Source organism: Aptenodytes forsteri, unplaced genomic scaffold (assembly GCF_000699145.1).
Source record: "Aptenodytes forsteri isolate BGI_AS27 unplaced genomic scaffold, ASM69914v1 Scaffold8, whole genome shotgun sequence".
In the NCBI taxonomy this organism is placed as follows: Eukaryota; Metazoa; Chordata; class Aves; order Sphenisciformes; family Spheniscidae; genus Aptenodytes; species Aptenodytes forsteri.
The window spans coordinates 6924166-6934330 of record NW_008796218.1 but is presented as its reverse complement, the minus strand read 5'-3'; the positions used below and the strand labels follow the sequence as shown (position 1 = coordinate 6934330).

General features: G+C 37.2%; 1 protein-coding gene across 1 annotated transcript in view; it reads left to right on the top strand.

The window, feature by feature from the left end:
- The window catches only part of SBF2 (SET binding factor 2), a 178794-nt gene that overhangs the window by 21283 nt on the left and 147346 nt on the right, over positions 1-10165 (top strand). Inside the window, exon 4 of the mRNA XM_009288813.2 lies at positions 1267-1372. The gene's annotated coding sequence lies outside the window, so the exon portion shown is untranslated. The remainder of the gene's footprint in view (positions 1-1266; positions 1373-10165) is intronic.

The following is a 10165-nucleotide window of genomic DNA, read 5'->3' as shown; positions in this document are numbered from 1 at the left end:
CTTTTTGCCGTTTTTTTTTTTTTTTTCCCCCCTATCCATAAATATGGCTTTTTCCAGTGGCCATTTCCTCTGCTAGAAGAGGGAGGAAAATTCATGCTCCTCTGGCTATTCTCCCTTCTGCTTTCTCTCTTCAAATAAAATGTCCTTTCAGTTCGAACTTAAATTTGCTAGTGTCAAACTATCATTTTAGTCAGAAGTTAAGTTCTTCTGTTTTCTTTCGTAAGCTTCATGGTTCCAGGGCTAAATCTGAATTATATATCTTAGAATGGGAACCCTCTTCTGACGTTTATCTCCAGAAGTCCTTGAGGAGCATCCCAGGTTATTCATATGTCCGCTGTTGAAATAACCCAACTGCGGAATTAGTTATTGACCCACATCCAGGTCTGCTACTAAAGTGCTGGGGAAGAGCATCTCTGCTACAGTTCAGGGACTTGCTTTGTTTAACTGTGGAGCATTTTGGTTTCAAACATCTGCTGTGCAGCAACTAGAGCTTGCTACCTTCATACATTCAACATTTTTGCAGCCATACAGAGTGGAGTTATACCACACTTGCTGCTTGTTCAGAAACACTTCCCACCCCATGGTAGTTAGTAGTTAGAGGTAACTGCTTCAAATCACCCACTGCTTCAATGTCATGTGGATTTACTTGGAGGAAAGCAAGATTATTTTGCAGTTACAGTATTTTTTGGGATGTGATAAATAAGTGCATTCTTTTCACTCCCGTTTTCTGCCTCCCTCAAGGGAGGTATGTTCCTGTGCTGGAAAGGTAACCAAAGTTTTCATTCTACTTTAGTATGCAGAGCAGGAACATAGGAGTAGCAGAAGTGTCCTCTTCAGTACCCATATATCACAAGTATGTTCATACTTAAAACATGCATGCAGACAGTAGATATCAAAGAACTTCAGTTAGAAAATAGTATGTATTTTTCCATTTTGAATGGGTTTTAAACTGTTTGTTTTTTCTGGAAGGTTTTTTAATATATTATTAAAAATGTAATATCGAATGCCTTCAAAGCTGTAACTATTTAATTCAATGGAAATGTAAGGAAGGCACTATCATGCTGTACATTCAAGGAGACATATTATTGTCCTCAAATTATATTTCAGATCTCTATTGGTCAATTCAATTATTCTTACTGACTTTAAACTTCTGTATACAAAATAAATAAATAATTTTTGCAGGATGAATCACTTATCTGTATGACAACAGCTTGTTTATTCTATATAATTAAATTTATACTCAATTAAAAAAAATTCTTTCTACAGAAATTGTTTTCTTTGGGAGCTGGAGACCGACAACTGATACAGACTCCTCTACATGATAGCCTTCCTGTTACAGGCACCAGTGTGGCTCTTCTCTTTCAGCAACTGGGTATGTCTAGGTCTGCTTTGAAAAAAAAATTCTTTTTTAAATTACAGAATTAGGTATTTTCTGTTCTCATTCAGTTCAAATCATGTGCCAAGAAAGCTACACGGTAAATATTAATTTCTTTTGAATGAAAGAATGACTAATAGTGCTTTTAGCCTCTAACCAGACATTCATATAACCGTTTTGCACATCCTGCCTGTGGTAAGTTATCTCCAATATTATCTAGTATCTGGAAGTGTACTGTGAGCAGAAGTGAGCCTGGCCTCTGTTTAATTACAGTAACATCCATGTAGAAAGATTGTCCACCCCTTGGATACTGTACAAACTCCAAACAAAACCAAGGAGGTTAATAATAAAACTAGTGTAACTGAAAAGGTTAGTAGAAAAGATACCATGTACTGATATTGGTAACTACATGGAATTCATATTATTCTGTTGTTATCTAGTATTCCCTGTCTTTCAAGAAGATGATCTAACACAATCCTCATCAAATGCTTACTTGTTCGTTACAATTACAATGTCATGTCACTGTTACTTGGGTACCTCAATACTAATCTCATGTCTCTCATTAAATTTTAAGACTCTGTTAGTCTTCTTTCCGTCGGTTTGTGAAGTGACTTTGAAGCACAAACTTGTAGCAGCCGTGGATAAGGGCACAATTAATAATCTTTTCTGAACCTGTGAAGCTCACGTTTAGCCTCAAGTAATCAAATGGCTTCAGAATATATGTTGTCATCCATTCTTCCCATAAATGGACAATAAGAATGCATGCAAACTGGAAAAAGAGTAGTGAAGAGGAGTAAGAGCTTATGTCACAGGAAGCTGTATCAGACCTGATGAGCACAATGCCATCTACTACTGATAAGATTTAATTGTATCCTTCCAAGAAGAGTATTTTTCCAAAAGGAATATTATTATTTTGTTGATAGCAGTTTAAATTAAAAAACGTGGCTAACATGATATAGATGCTATTTATCCTCACCACAGTCCCTGAGGTTTTACTTGGCTTATTATGTCAAGAATCATTAAGATTACTCTGATCAGATTGCAGGCAATGTTTTAAACATGGGTAGGCCAAACAACTTTTCCCCTTTTCTGAAGATATAAAATGTGATGTGAGGTACCCTAAGTACAGTATGTGATACCTAAGTTGAGGCAGTTTATTTTGGGCAATTGTAGTGAAGGTTGCTATAAATTCACAGCTCTGAAAATGTCAAAGAAAGCAAGGCTTTTAGCTAGTGCTTAGATAGGTTAGCTACCATGTCTTGTGACACTTGGCTTTTGTATCTCAAATTCGGATTGTAGTGTGTTGTCACAGGATCAGTCTGAGGAAGACAATGAAGGCAAATAATCTGAAAAGTCATTGTATGCATCAGATTTATAGAGAGAAACTGTGTAAAGACGGAGTGGGAATGTAAATATGGAAGAGGAAACTGAGGACCATCTTTTCCTCTTGGATTCTTAGTAAGAGCATGTTTGCAGAGCGAGCTTTTTTTAATTCCACTCATTGTGTATAAAACTGAATTAGAAAACTTCCATATGAGAATTTAAAATTGCTTTCACACACATAGGATTTAAGTTAATATTATTAACCATATTTTATTAATGGGTAAATATATACAGATGGATGTCATGTAACTTCTTGAAGGTACTATAGCAGAGTACTGAAGAGTTTGGAGTGTAACCAAGACTCCTAGATTGTTGTGCTAGCAATCAATGATCCTTTACCTTTGTATTTCGAAATTGTGTAATTCCTTATTAGCTCATATACACTCTCCAATATCTATACCCCTGATTTACTCTTTGTCTACCATCTCATCTTTCTGTTCCCATTCTCCATTAGTCTTCTTTCTGTAATCAGTCTGGTTTCTATGGTTTTGCTGCTCTTCTGCCTTCTTTTCTGAGTTCTAGTAAATGTTTGGAGGTCTGGTCTTTCTTGCTTTTTGGTGGCTTGTAAGAAGTACGAGTCAATAAGCCTATGCTTACCAGGTACGCTTTCCAGTTATGGTGCACAGAAGGATATGAAAATCAGCAGAAGGAGGGGGAGAGAAAGGAAGATATTGAAGGAAAACTTGCTCATTGCTCACAATTCTGGTTAGTGATACTTCAGCTGGCCTAAAGAAGAGAGAGACTGGAGAAAGTATGTGATTATAGAACTTGGCAAATCTTCACAAAGAGAAGCTATAGGCTTACATCCTGTTTCCCTGAAGAGATCATACAAGTTTGTAGAAAAAAAAGAATTGTCTCAATACCCCTTCTTTTCTGTTGTGGCATAATTTTCTCTTTTACAAGACTATCAAAACTCCTAGGAAGAGCTTGTTTAATGGTCTTGTGTAGGTCCTCTTCCTGTCTCTCTCCTATTCTTTGGTGTGATGAGGGACAGTAGTAGTTGCTTGGGAATGGGCCTGAAATTAGTCAAGGAATAGGCAAATAAGTTGAGGTAGGGTTAAAATGTAACCGTTTTTTTTTTTTTTTTTTTTTTTTTTAAGGGGCTACCTGAACCCTTTGCAAAAGAGACTTACTTTTCCCATCTCCTATTTCTGACCACTGCTGCTTTTTTTCTTTTTTCTTTTTTTTTTTTTTTTTGCAAATGTGCCTCAGTTCCCAGCTGATGTCCCTTTCAAAGGTTTTGTGTCTAAGTGTTTGGAGATACAGCACAATCATAGAATCACCTTGTATCTCTAAGGACACAAATTAAAAAATGTTTGTTTTTTCATAGTGTACATCACTTTACAGAATAGCACACAGTTCCTTTCACATGTGGGTGGTGGACTGTTGTCGTCTTAAGGCCAAGGTTTGTTAATGCTAAATTTCTGTTTGGATTTACTAAAAAAGAGTTGTTAATACAGCTACATATGTCTGTTTGCAATGGTTGTTGAATATAAAAAGAGGACCTGGAAATGTGAACAGGCTGTTTCAAATAAATTCTCATTTATTCTCACTTTTCATGTAGTCTTATGAAGAGTTAAAGGCAGTCAGTCTGGAAGGATGTGGTAGAACCTATTAGCTCATCCCTTTCAAAAAGTTTATTTTTCTAAGATAAGGCCTAATCCTTTTCTCTGGAGATCATAGTTGAGCTTGTCAGAAGTTTTTTGTGCATTTTGTAACGATATTCACACTTGCTGTATTTCTCTCGTTCCATTTGAACAGGAGCTTAACGCGTATTTGTCTCTACCAACCTGGGCAAAAGCATTCTACTTCTGTTGTCCAGTGTGGTGTTGGATAGTTACTTTAATGACAGCTGTTATCCCATCAAATGTTTGTGTTTAGGACACAAACATTGACTAGGCTGTTTGTCAAGTAACGACATGTTCAGTTATTTCTCTTCTGGTACAAGTCACTTGATCCTATTTATATTATTAATAGAAAATTGAAGAGTAGCTAGAAAAATATTTGTGAACTGTGTAAATCACCTTTTTAAAAATAGCTCTTTCTTTGAAGAAGATGGGCAGCAAGACAAAATTTACCACTATGAATAGATACAAAAGTAATTTCAACACTTATTTTGAGAAACATTGTGCAATAGTAGTCTCATCATACTTTTTCTGCTTGGCAGGATAATACTGTGTCAGCGGATGACTCTTCCTGTATTACCAAATTCGCAGCATATCTGGAAATAGATCTTATTTTTACTTAGGCGTTAAATTACAGTTGGGAAAAACATCCCCAAAGGTTTTAAGCTTAATAATAAGGAACAGCAGTGTTTGACATTTTAAATCATACATTCTTTTTTTATTTTAAAAAAATATATGGGAATAATGTGACCAAAGCCAGGCTTGTAGCTGGATCACTACACCTAAAAATGATTTCATCAACAAGAATTAGCTGGAAAAACAGTAATCATAAAGTTACTTTTAAAAATGATCTGTGGTAGCTAGAAGACTTTCAGTACTCTTCTATTTCTCATTGTCTGTTAGTAAGATGGTAGATATCTGTAAAAGCTTCTTCAGGCTCAAAGGAGATTTTGGTTATATTTCTCTTCTCTCTTACTTCATTAACAATACATTCCTGTGTTTCTGCTTTAAGCTCTTCTCATTTCTCCAAACTTCAACCCTACTTGCCTTCTCCATTCTGCTGGCAGTATGGTTATTCAGCACTGCCATATTCAGTCTTTGTGTCTAAGTCATACATCTCCATCTCCCCAACAGGCAGTTTTTTCCAAAGAACCGAAGACACAAGATTACATTAGGGACCTGAGCAGCAAAACAAGAACCTAAGGTTTAACCAGCACTTTTAACTTTTGCAGGTTTCAACGACTGGTAGCATGAATCACACTGCTAAGCTAAGCAGAACAATTATGAAAATTTATTTTCCTGAAGAATTAATGTTTCCCCCTGCTTTCCAAAGACTTAATTGAAGACAAAAGAGTTTTCCTTCCTTTCCTTCTTGTTTAGTCTCTTATCTGGGCTGTTTTCCTATCCCCTTATTTCCTCTGTTCCGTTTCATTTGTCTGTGCTGGTTTTGGTCCTCATATCTTTAATTCACCACTCAGGTATTTTCAGTAGAACTCAGACTGACTTTCAGTGTTACAAAGAAACTAATTTTTTAAGTGGGAAAAATGAAACTTTGAAGTAAATTCTACTTTGAATCTTCTGGATGAATACACAAGGTAAGGGTGCTTTTGAATTCAGGACTGTGTAGAATAGAGATGAAATAGATTGAACAGGATGAAGATGCATGGTAATGCTAGGTTTAGCCAGGTTGCTTGGCAAGCTTGTCTTTCATTTGTCCAACCTATGATATAACTTACATTAAAGTGTTAAACATCATTATTCTTCAGCCTTTTTACATATCTTACAATATTTTTAATCTAGAAATTGTGTGTATGCCATTAGGCAGTATATGAAGCCTCTAAAACAAGTACTTTATAAATAATATATTTGAAGACTGCAGTGTAATTAAATATCAGTAATTCCAGATGTCAGAAGTGATCGGTTGATTAAACTTCTAAAGATTGTTACATGTGCACAAAATATAAATACTAGGGCAGATGTGTGTGATGATGGCAGAGTTGATAAGCAGGGAAGTACTTCAGTACAAGCAGTTTAAAATGCTCTGCTCCAGTATTAATAGTACTGGTAACATGTATTTTTATTAATATGGCTATTCAATTCCAAAATTCAACACTGTGACTTGAGACTGAGAAGTTCGGAGTGTTATCTGTCCTTTCTCCCTGTTTGCATGTTCCTACCTTTCTTTTGCACCAGAGCAGATACTTCTCTGATATTGCAGAGAGCTGCTTGAAAATAATAAATTAATCAATTAACGCTAAGCAAGCAAATAGAAGTGAATGATTTTCCACATGTTTCCATGGTGGGACACTGACAGTGGTGATTTTTATTGGTTTAAACAGTCATGAAGCCAAAAGCCATTACTGTTATACAGTGATATTTGTTTTGTTAGAAATTAATGAAGAATGATGGGGTTTTTTAGTATATTCATTATCAAAACAAAAATATTAAAATTGTTTTGTGTGTTCAAAATTTTGTTTGGGGAGAAGATCTTACTTAATTCCAACATCATTATTTTAATTATTTTTTAATGAAGGTATGCTGCTCCATCTCTATTTGGAAGTAGGTATTTGTACATGCAGAGGGATTTTAAACTGACAGACTTGCACTTTACAGTTTTGATTAACTCATTAAAACCCACATTTTTTTTAAATGGTTCTGTAGTTGTGCCAATAACATTCAGCATACATTTTGCTCTCAGAAGATTTGAAATCTCTACTTAGGCTGATAGTTCAGCAGGCTCTGTCCTTGGTTCTTATAAGTATTCCCTTTGAAAGCTGATGTCAGGGCCCCAAGTACATCAACGGCCCCCCCGACCCCCTCCTTCCACGGTTGAGCTGCCTGTGCTCAAGGTCAGCGTTGATGTAGCACAGCTGTGCAACCTTGGTTCAGACTGTTGAGGAAAGAGCTGTGTGAAAGATGCAAGAAGGAGGGGCCTGTTGACCTCTTCGCTTGGATGCTGTACCATGCCCTCAGTCCTTGCCTGGCCCGTGTTGCAGCAATGCTTGTGCCTGGCAACATACTGCTCTGACCCAGATCTTCACCCATGGACTGGACATCCTGACTTGATCTCAGGCCTTCTTCATGATCGTGGACTTGCCTGGTGAGCACTGTGACTGATCTGGCTGCCATCGCTGGACCTGATCCTGACCCTGCCATGCTGACTTGACTTCCTGGCTTGACCTCAGACCTTCCTCATCACTATGGGCTTGTCTGGCTACCTTGACTTTTGGCTGAACCTATCTGCTGTCAGCAGACCTACCCAGCTTATCTTTTTCTGGGTACAGTGGGACACCACCACTTGTTGGTGAGGGCACTGCCCCTTCCCGCCTTCTTTCCATACTTGGCACCTGCCTTGCCTCCTGCTATGGAGCAGTGTGCCATTGCTGCTCACTGGCAGCTGGTGGTTCTTCAATTTTCAATGTTTACCTTCTAAAAGTCTTGAGAAAGTTGATATTTTGATATTAGTTCTTCGCAATAAATTTTGATCCCTTTGATACTAAAAATCAAGCTTTGCAAGTCCTACAAGAGATGTAGTTGTGCACTGCTACCTGCCTGGTATAGCTGATGCCGAGGAAGAGATCTTTCTTGATCTTAAAATATGCGCACTGGTCAGACTTTCAGCGTTCCGCAATAAAGCTGGCTTCATCTGTTAACCTTTCCAATGTTTTATTGCTTCCCAGTGCACTACCTCAGAAATTATGATGTAAGCTACTGGAGCACGATTGTTTACGTATCACAAAGATAAACATCCCACAGTTCAGCAACTGTTGACCTATGGAGAATGCAGAGAAATGATCTGGTGGAGATCATCTGTAATTTTTTGTTTCAGTTCTAAGTACAAAGAATCTCCATGCTGAGTCAGACCTCAACACCACTGGACAGCAGAAAAGTTCAAGTGCAAGGTATTTTGCTTTGCTGAAGAAAAGGAAGATCTTGTAGTCTACTGACTGTCACAATATAGGGTGCAAATTAATAGACACATACATACCAAAAGAGTGCAATATTAGCAGTGCTGTCAAAGGTGAGTGATTTACAAGGCTGTTACGATTAAACTGCATCCTATATACAGGAGAGGTTGAAAAGTTGAGTTGAGTGTCACATGGTAGCTTAAGAGCAAGAGAACCTGAATGCTTGGGAAAAGCGTGCACTCTCATGCAAGATCATAAGACACTGCCCCATGTGCCCTCCATCATAACTCCTTAACTTACTTTCTTCTTTTATGATAAAGGAGGGCTTAAATACCAAGGTGGAGATTTTCTAGAATAATTGGATCCAAAAACCGTTTTGCATTTCTGATAGTCAGTAGCAAGCAGGATGCAGATATTTTGCCTTTCCCAGAAGCACAACCCAATTGTGCAGTCTTATGTTTGTGGATATTGGTTTTAGTCTCCATTCTCAGTGACCCTGGAATTTGACTTTCTTCTTGCCGAGCTAGCATAAACTACCTTGTTGCTCCTTCACAGATAGTCTAACTTTTGCTGGTTCTTTCAGCTTTTTGGAGTGTGTAGAGGAACTGCATTCTGGACTACACAGTGTTGTTTGAGAAGGAGCCCAATTGTATCAAAAGTATTTCACTTCCAGTACTGTGAGTGGAACTACTTAAATAATTCTTCAGTTTCAGAAGACAGTAGAGCTCAACATAAATAACTCAATGCTGGCTTAACTGTAACTCAAAGGATACATGTTGGCTAGTGGTATGATATAGGAATGACGCTTGCTTCTAGTTTGTTTTTCCAATAAAATAGGTGTACTTGGTCTGTAGTTAAACACTGGGATAATTATTCATAAAATCATTAGGTAAGTGACATCATATTGTGTGTTTAGCTGCTAATTACTTCTGTTTATATTATTGTTAATAACTTAAAATAAATTTTACCTTTTTTCTTTTTAAGAATGTTCAAAACCAGAAATTTCTTCTGTTACCCCAGTACACAGCTAGGTTGGGCATTTATGTTGTGTGAACTTTCAGCAGTAATACTCGGCAGTCATGGTCGGTGCGAGGTTATCTGCAGTAGTTTGCACTTAGGGAAAGTAAAGCTGGTTGTCTTGAATGATCTGGCAGTTGCTCCTTCACAGAGGGGTTAGGTGCCTGAATTCCTTGGCTGTTACCATGATGGAGGAGCTTGTAGAGCTGTAAATAATTTAGGTCGGAACAGACCTCTGAAAGTCAAAAGGACCAATCCCATACTCTAAGTAGGCCCACTTTAGAGTTAGATCAGGTTAGTCATGTAGACACGGATTGCGGAATGACTGATGCATATTGATGTTTGGGCATTTGAGTATTTCTTCAGGTTGTGGGCAAAAATATGTGAGAGGCTCTTAGTTTAATGTCTGTAAACGTAATATTTTGGCACGTGGCTTAATCTTTAACAGTCCACTTTGATACGTAGCTGACCCCATTCCTGTTCAGCTCTATCAAAAGACCCCTGAGTCTACAGCAATTTTTCTTTTTCAGCCTAGTGTTTTGCTGAACAGAGGTATTAATGGCTACCTATTAAAGTCTCTTTGACTTTTTATAGTGACAGTTATTATTTTATAGATTTGCACTCTCATCTGATACACCTCAAATAGTTCCTAAGGTAGATGGATCTTATATGGAACCATGCTAGGAAAATAATAGGAAGTAGAGCCAGAACTTAGTACTTCTGTGATTAAGATTTTTTTAGGTAATATTTGACATTTTATACTAAAAAAAACCCAAAAATAGCCACCAATGACTCTTTGTAAATACATTGTCATTTTCATATAACTGTAATATAAATTTTACGAGATTATATAATAA